We start from the raw sequence: 15,095 nt of genomic DNA, 5'->3' as shown, positions 1-15,095 counted from the left end.
ATTTAATGCATTGCTATTTTTAGAACTGAAATGTCACCTGAACTGTACTGTAAAATATATGAAAGATAAATTATAATAGTGAAATAATAAACTATTTTCCATGATGAGAAAATGCCAAGCACACTTTGGAATATAAACATAATAGATTATTAAAATAATTAAAACTAATATTAGTTATATTAACATAAAAGTCACTTACAATATAATTTAAGTAAAAAGCTGTATATATAGTGATACATGTTGTATGAATTTTATTAGGTATAAAGATGTAAACATAATATAAAACATGTCAGTGGGAATTATCCTCTTGGACTGGAGTTGGTTATAGGGCTCACAGTGAAACAGATGCTAAGTTTCCTCTTTTAAAATGAACTGCCAACAATGACCAAATCCTTTTCTCCTTGGCTTTCTAACAGGTAATAGTGATGAGGGAGCATCGGGTGAGCTGAGAACATAGTACAGGCTAACAGCACCCCCAACCCTACCCCTTATGGAATATGTGTGATATTCCTGGACACTCCTGGCTACCCAAGAACAGAGGAAAGGGGTTTAAGTGCTTGCCGTGGTAATGTGGGAAACAAAGGCAAATGAAAAAGTAATTCCCTTGCTGCTTACAGGCCATTGACAAGTCCTTGAAACAGGCAGAGTGACCTTCCTCTAGAAGTTCAGCTGCTTCCATGAGGACACTTTGCTAGGAGCAAAAGGGAATCTGGGCTTACCATTATCCTGACCCCTCAGGATCCTGTAAGTCTACTTTAACATATAAAAACTTCCATTATCTCAACTCTCCCAAGATATATGCTGGCAATCATACTCCAAGTTTATGGCCACCTGATATATATCTGAAGGGTCTCATGATGAAGGTTTTACTAAACGGTAATAAATGGCATTTTCTTAACACAACTAGCCCCTCAAGGTCCTGGAAACCTTGCTTCCAAAATTCCTTAGAGACTTACTCTATCCCTAACCCCCTCCCAACCTGAGGGTATATAATGAGTTACCCATCACAACCCCCATGCAGCTCTTTCTGCCCATGGGTCCTGTCCCCATGCTTTAATAAAATCACCTTTTTGCACCAAAGCCATCTTCAAGAATTCTTGCTTGGCCAGCAGCTCCAAACCCCCCACCATCACTGCAAGACTTCACCAATAGAATACATCTGCTGCTACTCCTCTAACACACGTTGAACAATACATAAAAGAAATTCTGGCGTTTTAGAGAGGATGAGGGAATCTTGACGTCTTTGTCTCATATTACAATCTGTAGGGGATTATAATATGTTTGATGGACAATCATTTCTTCCTCTTCTTGCAGGTGAGAGATGGGTAGACTCCTTTTCTAGAAATCACATAAAGAAAGCACCAAGGAAATTATGTATAAATGTAGGAATTCATGAAAGAAGAGAAGACTGACCTATCATTTCTCTGTATGAAAACTTTTGATAACTTAAGGAATTCAGTTTCTTTCAAATCAGAAAATATTGGTTCACATTAATACAAATTATATGATGTAGTAACAAAACCTTTTGTTTTGAATATAGCAAGAAATTAACTGAAAAGGAACAGTAAATGCTTTATAGTATCCATTATAGACTGTCACCTTTGCTGTCCATAGAACAATACCTCAGTATCCACAAGTGAATATATTTTTTTAACATTTATTTATTTTTGAGACAGAGAGAGAGAGAGCATGAACAGGGGAGGGTCAGAGAAAGAGGGAGACATAGAATCTGAAACAGGCTCCAGGCTCTGAGCTGTCAGCACAGAGCCCGACGCGAGACTTGAACCCACGGACCGCGAGATCATGACCTGAGCCGAAGTCGGCCACTTAACCGACTGAGCCACCCAGGCGCCCCTCCACAAGTGAATATTAAGCAGGTGTCAGGACACCTGGGTGGCTCAGTCAGGTGAGTGTCCAACTTCAGCTCAGGTCATGATCTCATGGTTTGTGAGTTCGAGCCCCTCGTGGGGCTCTGTGCTCACAGCTTGGAGCCTGGAGCCTGCTTTGGATTCTGTTTCCCTCCCTCTCTATGCCTCCCCCTCTCACACACTCTCTCTCTCAAAAATAAAACACTAAAAAAAATTTAAGCAGGTGTTAAATTGATCTACTATTTCTTTTTTTTTTTATTTTTTATTTTTTAATATATGAAATTTACTGTCAAATTGGTTTCCATACAACACCCAGTGCTCATCCCAAAAGGTGCCCTCCTCAATACCCATCACCCACCCTGCCCTCCCTCCCACCCCCCATCAACCCTCAGTTTGTTCTCAGTTTTTAACAGTCTCTAATGCTTTGGCTCTCTCCCACTCTAACCTCTTTTTTTTTTTTTTTTTTTTTTTTCCTTCCCCTCCCCCATGGGTTTCTGTTATGTTTCTCAGGATCCACATAAGAGTGAAACCATATGGTATCTGTCTTTCTCTGTATGGCTTATTTCACTTAGCATCACACTCTCCAGTTCCATCCATGTTGCTACAAAAGGCCATATTTCATTTTTTCTCATTGCCACGTAGTATTCCATTGTGTATATAAACCACAATTTCTTTATCCATTCATCAGTTGATGGACATTTAGGCTCTTTCCATAATTTGGCTATTGTTGAGAGTGCCGCTATAAACATTGGGGTACAAGTGCCCCTATGCATCAGTACTCCTGTATCCCTTGGATAAATTCCTAGCAGTGCTATTGCTGGGTCATAGGGTAGGTCTATTTTTAATTTTCTGAGGAACCTCCACACTGCTTTCCAGAGCGGCTGCACCAATTTGCATTCCCACCAACAGTGCAAGAGGGTTCCTGTTTCTCCACATCCTCTCCAGCATCTATAGTCTCCTGATTTCTTCATTTTGGCCACTCTGACTGGCGTGAGGTGGTATCTGAGTGTGGTTTTGATTTGTATTTCCCTGATAAGGAGCGACGTTGAACATCTTTTCATGTGCCTGTTGGCCATCCGGATGTCTTCTTTAGAGAAGTGTCTATTCATGTTTTCTGCCCATTTCTTCACTGGGTTATTTGTTTTTCGGGTGTGGAGTTTGATGAGCTCTTTATAGATTTTGGATACTAGCCCTTTGTCTGATGTGTCATTTGCAAATATCTTTTCCCATTCCGTTGGTTGCCTTTTAGTTTTGTTGGTTGTTTCCTTTGCTGTGCAGAAGCTTTTTATCTTCATAAGGTCCCAGTAATTCACTTTTGCTTTTAATTCCCTTGCCTTTGGGGATGTGCCGAGTAAGAGATTGCTACGGCTGAGGTCAGAGAGGTCTTTTCCTGCTTTCTCCTCTAAGGTTTTGATGGTTTCCTGTCTCACATTCAGGTCCTTTATCCATTTTGAGTCTATTTTTGTGAATGGTGTGAGAAAGTGGTCTAGTTTCAACCTTCTGCATGTTGCTGTCCAGTTCTCCCAGCACCGTTTGTTAAAGAGACTGTCTTTTTTCCATTGGATGTTCTTTCCTGCTTTGTCAAAGATGAGTTGGCCATACGTTTGTGGGTCTAGTTCTGGGGTTTCTATTCTATTCCATTGGTCTATGTGTCTGTTTTTATGCCAATACCATGCTGTCTTGATGATGACAGCTTTGTAGTAGAGGCTAAAGTCTGGGATTGTGATGCCTCCTGCTTTGGTCTTCTTCTTCAAAATTACTTTGGCTATTCGGGGCCTTTTGTGGTTCCATATGAATTTTAGGATTGCTTGTTCTAGTTTTGAGAAGAATGCTGGTGCAATTTTGATTGGGATTGCATTGACTGTGTAGATAGCTTTGGGTAGTATTGACATTTTGACAATATTTATTCTTCCAATCCATGAGCAGGGAATGTCTTTCCATTTCTTTATATCTTCTTCAATTACCTGCATAAGCTTTCTATAGTTTTCAGCATACAGATCTTTTACATCTTTGGTTAGATTTATTCCTAGGTATTTTATGCTTCTTGGTGCAATTGTGAATGGGATCAGTTTCTTCATTTGTCTTTCTGTTGCTTCATTGTTAGTGTATAAGAATGCAACTGATTTCTGCACATTGATTTTGTATCCTGCAACTTTGCTGAATTCATGTATCAGTTCTAGCAGACTTTTGGTGGAGTCTATCGGATTTTCCGTGTATAATATCATGTCATATGCAAAAAGCGAAAGCTTGACTTCATCTTTGCCAATTTGGATGCCTTTGATTTCCTTTTGTTGTCTGATTGCTGATGCTAGAACTTCCAGCACTATATTAAACAGCAGCGGTGACAGTGGGCATCCCTGTCATGTTCCTGATCTCAGGGAAAAAGCTCTCAGTTTTTCCCCGTTGAGGATGATGTTAGCTGTGGGCTTTTCATAAATGGCCTTTATGATCTTTAAGTATGTTCCTTCTATCCCGACTTTCTCAAGGGTTTTTATTAAGAAAGGGTGCTGGATTTTGTCAAAGGCCTTTTCTGCATCGATTGACAGGATCATATGGTTCTTCTCTTTTTTTTTGTTAATGTGATGTATCACGTTGATCGATTTGCGAATGTTGAACCAGCCCTGCATCCCAGGAATGAATCCCACTTGATCATGGTGAATAATTCTTTTTATATGCTGTTGAATTCGATTTGCTAGTATCTTATTAAGAATTTTTGCATCCCTATTCATCAGGGATATTGGCCTGTAGTTCTCTTTTTTTACTGGGTCTCTGTCTGGTTTAGGAATCAAAGTAATACTGGCTTCATAGAATGAGTCTGGAAGTTTTCCTTCCCTTTCTATTTCTTGGAATAGCTTGAGAAGGATAGGTATTATCTCTGCTTTAAATGTCTGGTAGAACTCCCCTGGGAAGCCATCTGGTCCTGGACTCTTATTTGTTGGGAGATTTTTGATAACCGATTCAATTTCTTCGCTGGTTATGGGTCTGTTCAAGCTTTCTATTTCCTCCTGATTGAGTTTTGGAAGAGTGTGGGTGTTTAGAAATTTGTCCATTTCTTCCAGGTTGTCCAATTTGCTGGCATATAATTTTTCATAGTATTCCCTGATAATTGTTTGTATCTCTGAGGGATTGGTTGTAATCATTCCATTTTCATTCATGATTTTATCTATTTGGGTCATCTCCCTTTTCTTTTGGAGAAGCCTGGCTAGAGGTTTGTCAATTTTGTTTATTTTTTCAAAAAACCAACTCTTGGTTTCGTTGATCTGCTCTACAGTTTTTTTAGATTCTATATTGTTTATTTCTGCTCTGATCTTTATGATTTCTCTTCTTCTGCTGGGTTTAGGCTGCCTTTGCTGTTCTGCTTCTATTTCCTTTAGGTGTGCTGTTAGGTTTTGTATTTGGGATTTTTCTTGTTTCTTGAGATAGGCCTGGATTGCAATGTATTTTCCTCTCAGGACTGCCTTCGCTGCGTCCCAAAGCGTTTGGATTGTTGTATTTTCATTTTCGTTTGTTTCCATATATGTTTTAATTTCTTCTCTAATTGCCTGGTTGACCCACTCATTCTTTAGTAGGGTGTTCTTTAACCTCCATGCTTTTGGAGGTTTTCCAGACTTTTTCCTGTGGTTGATTTCAAGCTTCATAGCATTGTGGTCTGAAAGTATGCATGGTATAATTTCAATTCTTGTAAACTTATGAAGGGCTGTTTTGTGACCCAGTATATGATCTATCTTGGAGAATGTTCCATGTGCACTCGAGAAGAAAGTATATTCTGTTGCTTTGGGATGCAGAGTTCTAAATATATCTGTCAAGTCCATCTGATCCAATGTATCATTCAGGGCCCTTGTTTCTTTATTGACTGTGTGTCTAGATGATCTATCCATTTCTGTAAGTGGGGTGTTAAAGTCCCCTGCAATGACCACATTCTTATCAATAAGGTTGCTTATGTTTATGAGTAATTGTTTTATATATCTGGGGGCTCGGGTATTTGGCGCATAGACATTTATAATAGTTAGCTCTTCCTGGTGGATAGACCCTGTGATTATTATATAATGCCCTTCTTCATCTCTTGTTACAGCCTTTAATTTAAAGTCTAGTTTGTCTGATAGAAGTATGGCTACTCCAGCTTTCTTTTGGCTTCCAGGAGCATGATAAATAGTTCTCCATCCCCTCACTCTCAATCTAAAGGTGTCCTCAGATCTAAAATGAGTCTCTTGTAGACAGCAAATAGATGGGTCTTGTTTTTTTATCCATTCTGATACCCTATGTCTTTTAGTTAGCGCATTTAATCCATTTACATTCAGTGTTATTATAGAAAGATATGGGTTTAGAGTCATTGTGATGTCTGTATGTTTTATGCTTGTAGTGATGTCTCTGGTACTTTGTCTCACAGGATCCCCCTTAGGATCTCTTGTAGGGCTGGTTTCGTGGTGACAAATTCCTTCAGTTTTTGTTTGTTTGGGAAGACCTTTATCTCTCCTTCTATTCTAAATGACAGACTTATACCACCTCACGCCAGTCAGAGTGGCCAAAATGAAGAAATCAGGAGACTATAGATGCTGGAGAGGATGTGGAGAAACAGGAACCCTCTTGCACTGTTGGTGGGAATGCAAATTGGTGCAGCCGCTCTGGAAAGCAGTGTGGAGGTTCCTCAGAAAATTAAAAATAGACCTACCCTATGACCCAGCAATAGCACTGCTAGGAATTTATCCAAGGGATACAGGAGTACTGATGCATAGGGGCACTTGTACCCCAATGTTTATAGCGGCACTCTCAACAATAGCCAAATTATGGAAAGAGCCTAAATGTCCATCAACTGATGAATGGATAAAGAAATTGTGGTTTATATACACAATGGAATACTACGTGGCAATGAGAAAAAATGAAATATGGCCTTTTGTAGCAACATGGATGGAACTGGAGAGTGTGATGCTAAGTGAAATAAGCCATACAGAGAAAGACAGATACCATATGGTTTCACTCTTATGTGGATCCTGAGAAACATAACAGAAACCCATGGGGGAGGGGAAGGAAAAAAAAAAAAAAAAAAAAAAAAAGAGGTTAGAGTGGGAGAGAGCCAAAGCATTAGAGACTGTTAAAAACTGAGAACAAACTGAGGGTTGATGGGGGGTGGGAGGGAGGGCAGGGTGGGTGATGGGTATTGAGGAGGGCACCTTTTGGGATGAGCACTGGGTGTTGTATGGAAACCAATTTGACAGTAAATTTCATATATTAAAAAATAAAAAAAATAAAAAAATAAAAAGAAAAAAAAATAAAAAAAAATAAATAAATAAAGCAACTCCACACCCCAAAAAAAAAAAATAAAATAAAAAAAATAAATGACAGACTTGCTGGATAAAGGATTCTCGGCTGCATATTTTTTCTGTTTAGCACACTGTAGATATCGTGCCAAGCCTTTCTGGCCTGCCAAGTTTCAAAGGAGAGATCAGTCACGAGTCTTATAGGTCTCCCTTTATATGTGAGGGCACGTTTATCCCTTGCTGCTTTCAGAATTTTCTCTTTATCCTTGTATTTTGCCAGTTTCACTATGATATGTCGTGCAGAAGATCGATTCAAGTTACGTCTGAAGGGAGTTCTCTGTGCCTCTTGGATTTCAATGCCTTTTTCCTTCCCCAGTTCAGGGAAGTTCTCAGCTATAATTTGTTCAAGTACCCCTTCAGCACCCTTCCCTCTCTCTTCCTCCTCTGGGATACCAATTATGCGTATATTATTTTTTTTTAGTGTATCACTTAGTTCTCTAATTTTCCCCTCATACTCCTGGATTTTTTTATCTCTCTTTCTTTCAGCTTCCTCTTTCTCCATAACTTTATCTTCTAGTTCACCTATTCTCTCCTCTGCCTCTTCAAGCCGAGCCATCGTGGATTCCATTTTGTTTTGCAATTCGTTTAAAGCGTTTTTCAACTCCTCGTGACTGTTCCTTAGTCCCTCGATCTTTGTGGCAAGAGATTCTCTGCTGTCCTGTATACTGTTTTCAAGCCCAGCGATTAATTTTATGACTATTATTCTAAATTCACTTTCTGTTATATTATTTAAATCCTTTTTGATCAGTTCATTAGCTGTTGTTATTTCCTGGAGATTCTTCTGAGGGGAATTCTTCCGTTTGGTCATTTTGGAGAGTCCCTGGCATGGTGAGGACCTGCAGTGCACTTCCCCTGTGCTGTGGTGTATAACTGGAGTTAGTGGGCGGGGCCGCAGTCCGACCCGATGTCTGCCCCCAGCCCACTGCTGGGGCCACAGTCAGACTGGTGTGTGCCTTCTCTTCCCCTCTCCTAGGGGCGGGATTCACTGTGGGGTAGCGTGTCCCGTCTGGGCTACTTGCACACTGCCAGGCTTGTGTTGCTGGGGATCTGGCGTATTAGCTGGGGTGGGTAGGCAAGGTGCACGGGGGCTGGAGGGGCAGGCTTAGCTCGCTTCTCCTTAGGTGATCCACTTCAGGAGGAGCCCTGTGGCAGCGGGAGGGAGTCAGATCCGCTGCCGGAGTTTTGGCTCCGCAGAAGCACAGAGTTGGGTGTTTGCGCGGAGCGAGCAAGTTCTCTGGCAGGAACTGGTTCCCTTTGGGATTTTGGCTGGGGGATGGGCGGGGGAGATGGCGCTGGCGCCTTTGTTCCCCGCCAAGCTGAGCTCTGCCGTCTGGGGGCTCAGCAGCTCTCCCTCCCTTTGTCCTCCAGCCTTCCCGCTTTCCGAGCAGAGCTGTTAACTTATGACCTCCCAGACGCTAAGTCGCGCTTGCTGTCGGAACACAGTCCGTCCGGCCCCTCTGCTTTTGCCAGCCAGACTCGGGGGCTCTGCTTGGCCGGCGAGCCGCCCCTCCGCCCCGGCTCCCTCCCGCCAGTCCGTGGAGCGCGCACCGCCTCGCCACCCTTCCTACCCTCTTCCGTGGGCCTCTAGTCTGTGCTTGACTCCGGAGACTCCCTTCTGCTAATCCTCTGGCGGTTTTCTGGGTTCTTTAGGCAGGTGTAGGTGGAATCTAAGTGATCGGCAGGACGCGCTGTGAGCCCCGCGTCCTCCTACGCCGCCATCTTCCCGAGACTCTGATCTACTATTTCTTGTAGCATAATTCATGTGAATATGAATAAAAGTAGCACAAGACAGAGCAACAATTTTTAAAATTATATACGTGATGAATCTTCTGTTAAGAATGGCCTACTGATAAGCATTTACAATTATGATTTAAATATGAAATGCCTTTGAATCAATGGACTAATAATCGCTCAAATTCTCCAAAGCCAAGAGAAAAACATCCCGAAATACTAAAGGGGCTCAAATATTTCTCTCTCACAAGAAATTTGGAAATATTTTGATGATAGAATCTCAATGAATTGTTACTATAGAAATGTATCATTAGGATAAAGGACATTTAGGAAAATTCATCTTCAGTGAATTGTCATTGGTTAGGTGGGCACCTAAGGAAATGCAAGATTCCTGCCGGGAGCAAAAATGTTGCTCTGAGCACTTAGATGTGAGCAGGCATCAAGGAAAGTAAGGATCTGCAAAGGAAAGGTAGAAGCCACCAAATATGTCCAATTTGCAAATCTTCTCAGCACTTAACCTCTGTCTGCTTGTTTTGGAAATAGGATTGCATTGCTCTGGTACTTCCGTTTTTCCTGTCACTGTCTCTTTCCCTGAGGCTGTGGGCACTACTTAAACCCAGGAAATGGTTAGCTGGTTTGCAAAGTTACTCTAGGAGGGCAATTTTCCACAGACCTATTCCCACCTTAAGCTTTCTATAAAAACAAATGTTTGGGAAGTCTTCAGCCCCATTATGGTAACTCACTCATTTCTCTTCCTGCAACTTTAACCAGAACTCATTACCCAGTGGCCCTGTGAACTTGTTATGACTGTTCTCATTCAAAGATTCAGGCAATTTTCCATTTAGGAAAACCATGACTTTCAAACTCCACTGCAAATGATGATAGTTAATTTATATCACTCATCTTAATATATATGAAAATAAATGAGAAATATCGATGAACATGTTATAAGCAAAATTATATAGTGTTAAATGAATATTTAATCAATTATTTTTTTTTGCTTTCAAGTAAGACTGACCTAAATGATCCACCATATAATAGGTCTTTGTTTTTTTTCTTAATCCTTTCTGATTAATTTTGCCAAACTGGACATCATGAACTGTCAGGAAGTACCCCTTAATGTCAACTCACTCGATGTTTTGCCACATATTTTTATTATAATTACCCATAATCCTCTCTCTTTATTCTGCCACTGGAAGCATTATAAATACTTCCCCAGTGTTCTCTGCAGAGCATCCTTCACCTCCTTATTTTTTGGTCTGCAGATGAGAGGATTCAGCATGGGAGTGATCACACCATACTGCAGAGATCAGATCCAGAGTGGGGGGTGGATTCTGAAGTTGGAATGAAATAATGAAGAAGGCCCGAGCCATAGAACAAGATTATTGTGGTAAGGTGGAGGAGCAGGTGGAAAAAGCTTTGCTTCTGCCAGAGGTGGAGGTGATGCTCAGGATGGTGGAGATAATGTGGGCATAAGAGATGAAGACTGACAGGGAAGTTACAAGGCCATATGGGAGGAAAGAGCAGAATATGACAAAGAGGTTTGTAGAAACATCTGAGTAAGAGAGAAGGAAGAGAGAGGGCAGCTCACAGCTGTAGTGTGGGCTGGTATGGTTATCACAGATGTCCATTTTCATTGCCAAAGGGACATTAATGAGTGTGTCCAGAATGCCCAGGTTCCATGAACTCTACACTAGCTGCAAATACCACTGTTTACTCATCACCTGGCCATTGAGCAGTGGGTGGCAGATGGCAGCATAGTGGTCATAAGCCATCTCTGAGAGTAGGCAGACTTCAGTCCCTGCCATGATAGATACAAAGAAGACCTGAGCCAGGCAGCCTTCTTCTGAGATGGTTTTTCTTCTTAGAAAGGAGATGGTTTTCTTCTTAGAAAGGAGGTTTTCCAACATCTTGGGCACAGTGACAAGGGAAACAGAGGTCTAAGAAAGAGGAAACTTAGGAAGAAGTACATGAGGCTGTGGAGGTAAGAATCAGCCTTGGTCACCAGCATCATTGTCAGATTCCCTATTAGGGTCAGGAGATAAATCACCAAGAAAAGCACAAAGAGCAGAGTCTGAATGTGGGGGTCAGCAGATAGTTCAAGCAGGATAAACTCTGTGATGGTGGTGTGGTTCCCCAAGGCCATTTAAAAAGGATGGCCCCTAAATATGATTATGAAAAGCATGACAATGAAGTTTCTATTTTCCTCCAACCAATTTTCATATTGCTTTGATTCTCTTGTAATATCATAAACATTCAGAAAATATGTCTTAACTTCCTTCATGGGCCAAGTTTTGTGTCAGTCACATGGAACATAAAGAATAAGATTTGATGCCTACATTTAAAAATGTCATAGTTGAGGGGCACCTGGGTGGCTCAGTTGCTTGAGCATCCAACTTTGGCTCAGGTCATGATCTCACAGCTTGTGAGTTCAAGCCCGGCGTCAGGCTCTGTGCTGACAGCTTGGAGCCTGGAGCCTGCTTTGGATTCTGTGCCTCCCTCTCTCTCTGCCCTAACCTACTCACATTCTGTCTCTGTCTCTCTCAAAAATAAACAAACATTTAAAAAAATGTCATAGTTTAAAGAAGAATACAAAATAAAGACAAGCAATTAAATCAGAATATGAGTAACTGAAATGGGAACTTTAAGTTTGATTAAGAGAGAAGTCATTAATGTCATCTAATTTAAGGTAAAGGAAGAAAAATTTAAGGATAAGTATGATTTCTCTAGGAAGTCATGGAAAGGAAGGACATTTAACTGGAAGATCAGGATTGAGAAGTAGAAAGGCATATTTAGTAAAACGTGGGCATTTCTTAATAATTAAGAGTTTAGAATATGGGTAGATACTAATGCAGTGACTAAGGATGTAGGGTCCTGTGTCAGACTAAAATCAAATCCCGGCTCCACATTGTGCATGTTACATAACTGTCCTTGTCTTCTGTTCCCTTGCTGAAAATTAGGATAACAATATACCTCTGTTAGAGTTGTTAGGAGAATTAAATGTGATAACATATGTTAAGTGCATTTTAAAAACCTGTACACTATTTCTTAATGTACTGTCATCATTATTTGAGATTACAATTGTGGCCTAAAACAAATAATATCCTCATGCAGAATTATCCCCTATCAGAGTTAAAGTTATTTTTGCCACTACTGCTCCTGTTTCTTACTGAAAGGAGTATAATAAAGTTATTTTGAAATCACTAAAGATAGATACTCTCCTTTTCCCATCTCCCACCTGAAAGAGTTTGGGATTTGGAATCACATTGAAATGTTCAAGGGTTAAAGACCTTAAAGTTACTGAGGGCAATGTTACTCAGAACAAAAAAAGCAGCCAGACTTGAGAGATGCCAAAGGAGAGAGAAGGTGAACTTGTGGCCCCAGAAAGAAATCACTTTCTGGGATGGATGTGTGCTCCATGAACGGCCAGACCTCCAGGCAAATAAGGAAGAGGTCATATAAAGGAGTACCTTGCCAGTGTCCATGGCATAGATCACTCACTCAGACAAGGCAGAAAAGAGGTAAAGTAGGGACAGAATTTCAGGAGCCCATGATCCTAGAACTCTGAGAGCTTGGCAGGACTTCTAAATTATTCTGGAATTACCACAAGAAGAGATTCTTCCTAAATAATTTTCCTCTGTCCATTTTAAGAAGGCTTCTTAAAGAGGGGAATAGAGCATTCAGTCATGCACATATTTAGATTTATCCTTTGACATTCATCCTGAGACACTTCCCAATACTCTAGTACCAACACCTTTCACTGTACCTTGACTTTGCCCAAACACTCAGGTTTGGTTTACAAAAATACTCTGCCTGTTTGAACATTGGATGTTATCCATCAGTTCTAGCATTGGTCAGATGTGTTAGAATTGGATCTTTGGGTCACTCGTAGGACTTATACAGTGGCTGAGTGTATTTCCTCTTCCTGCCATTCCTTTGTTGCCCTGTTCCCAATAAGTTCAAAACCTGACCAAGGTTAACTTTGAGTGCTTACTTTTCAACTGATCAGCCATCAACACATCCCTGTTCCATTTCCAAAACCCAAATGCATGTTACCTGTACATCTTCTTCAACAGATGGTCTACTCCCTGATGTGGCTATAGGGCTTGTGTTTGATTCAACTTTTAAGAATGAAAAATGATTGGGAGAAGGCACTTTTTTATACCTGGTTTTATGACTGAGGTTATAAAATTCTACTGATAATATATTTTTTTTCATATTCCTCACTATTAGAGTGAAATAGCTACAGGGAATTTTTTTCTTTCGAATTGTCTGAAACACAGTCACCCTGCCACCTCTTAATTTGTTCCTCTGTTTTCCAAAAACCTTGTCTCAGCCGTATATAGAATACTTTGGTCCAAGTAATCCTCAAAGCTGCTTAGTTTAGGTAACTTGAGGGTTGACTACCAGGCAACAGTAGCCCAGAGAATGTTTGATGCAATGCCAATTATTCCCTGTAGTCAGAACTTGAAGGTTTTATAGTAAAGAGTACCAATGGGGTTCCCTTAAGTGTGGCATTTGGAACTTCTAGGTTGAAGCAAAGACCAAAACTGTCAGATGTGAACTCTTGATAGGGAAGTTCACAGGGGACAGAAAAGGCAATGGTTTTTTTTAACTGTCTTCCTTGTAAAAAACAAATATTTTTCACTTGACACTCTAAAGCAATTTCACCCAGGTAATCTGCTGCGTACATGTGAGTTGAAGATAAAATGAGTAAAAAATTATAATAAAGGAAAGAAATCTCATAACTAGTCATTTGTCCAAACTGCCCAGTCAACTTTTTCTGGTGTGATTAACCCATATATATGAATCCATATATACTTTAGCCACATGATGGCTATATAACAATTTTCATGCTTAGTGATTAAGATTTCATTTAAGCAAGCATTTACTTATTGAATGTATCATGTATTGAGTCAATATATTATGATAAATCATAATGCCCACTTATTTATGATATACTATAATGTTATCATTCAAACTAGAATGCTTAATAGTGATTTTCATCCCCGCTGTCAATTTATTAAATAAACATAAGCAATAGAATTGTAAGGAAGTTAGATTACAAGTCCATTTTAGAAGATTGTTTTCCTGCAGGAAACGTATGTGGATACTAAAATTATTTTATTTACATTAGTTTTTATAAAATTAAAATTAGGTATATGAAATATTTACATATATGAATATATAGTATTTATATCCCAGCCACATTTTCTGGGACCCACTCGAGTTCATCTGCATAGTGATAGATTCCCAGATCAAGTACCTGCATCAATTTACTTCTACAAAAGAGGATAATCTCTAGAATAATAGGATCTTGCTCCAAGCACGCATACTCAACCCAGAAGTTCATGGAGTTAATGGCCATCAGGATCAAACTTAAACAATAGGAAATGGAAATCAGTGGATAAATGCCCCAGGAGGAAAGTTCCCGAGTTATGTATCACACGGTTTTTCTGCGGGTTCCCAGTGAGATTGAGTTCTAGTTTCCCATTATAAAATCGTTAACACATCCTTTATTGGTTTTTCTTTCTTGTCTCATGCCTCCCATTTCCTTACTTTGAATCCTCTCTCAAATACTCTACCAGTACCCAAATCTGTGTCTCATTAAATGCTTCTGGGAGAATGCAAAAGAAGATGGTACCAGATGAAGTTCTAGAGAACAGTGGGATTTTGGTAATACATCCCTTGCCAGTTAAGGGGCAGCAGGGACTTTTCCTAGGGGTAAGTACTATGGGGATAACCCCTTTAACATCCAATTACTATGATTCTTTTGATTTGAATGATGTACATATGGAAGTGAACGTATTGGCTGTAGCTGCAGCAATTCAAAAATATGTGGATAATGATAATTATAAAGATTGTGGAGAACAAAGCATTTGTCACTTGAGCTAGAAGGCCTGAAATAGAAAATGATATTTTCAAATCAGTCAGCTATCAACTTAGGGTACACTGCAAATCCAAAAATATTATATGGAAGCATTGAAAAAACCCTTATTTCCCATTGCAGAAGGGGAGACTGTACGAAAACAAAGTTCAAGATTTGATCTTAAGGTAGCTGAGCCATTAAGAAATCTAAATATGCAGCTCTAGAAGGTTTCCTGTGCTAAAGTAAAGGCCTTAATAAGGAAGGGACTAAACCCTGCAGTCAGGAATGTGAATATTTGGGTGGACAGAGAAC

General features: G+C 40.1%; 1 pseudogene; it reads right to left on the bottom strand.

Moving 5' to 3' along the window:
* Positions 1 to 10,115: 10,115 nt before the first annotated feature.
* LOC122225629 lies at positions 10,116 to 11,060 on the bottom strand (annotated as a pseudogene).
* Positions 11,061 to 15,095: the final 4,035 nt, after the last annotated feature.

This window comes from Panthera leo, chromosome B4 (genome assembly GCF_018350215.1).
Source record: "Panthera leo isolate Ple1 chromosome B4, P.leo_Ple1_pat1.1, whole genome shotgun sequence".
Classification (NCBI taxonomy): Eukaryota; Metazoa; Chordata; class Mammalia; order Carnivora; family Felidae; genus Panthera; species Panthera leo.
Note: the sequence above shows the minus strand (reverse complement) of the source record. Positions and strands in the feature narration are given on the sequence as shown.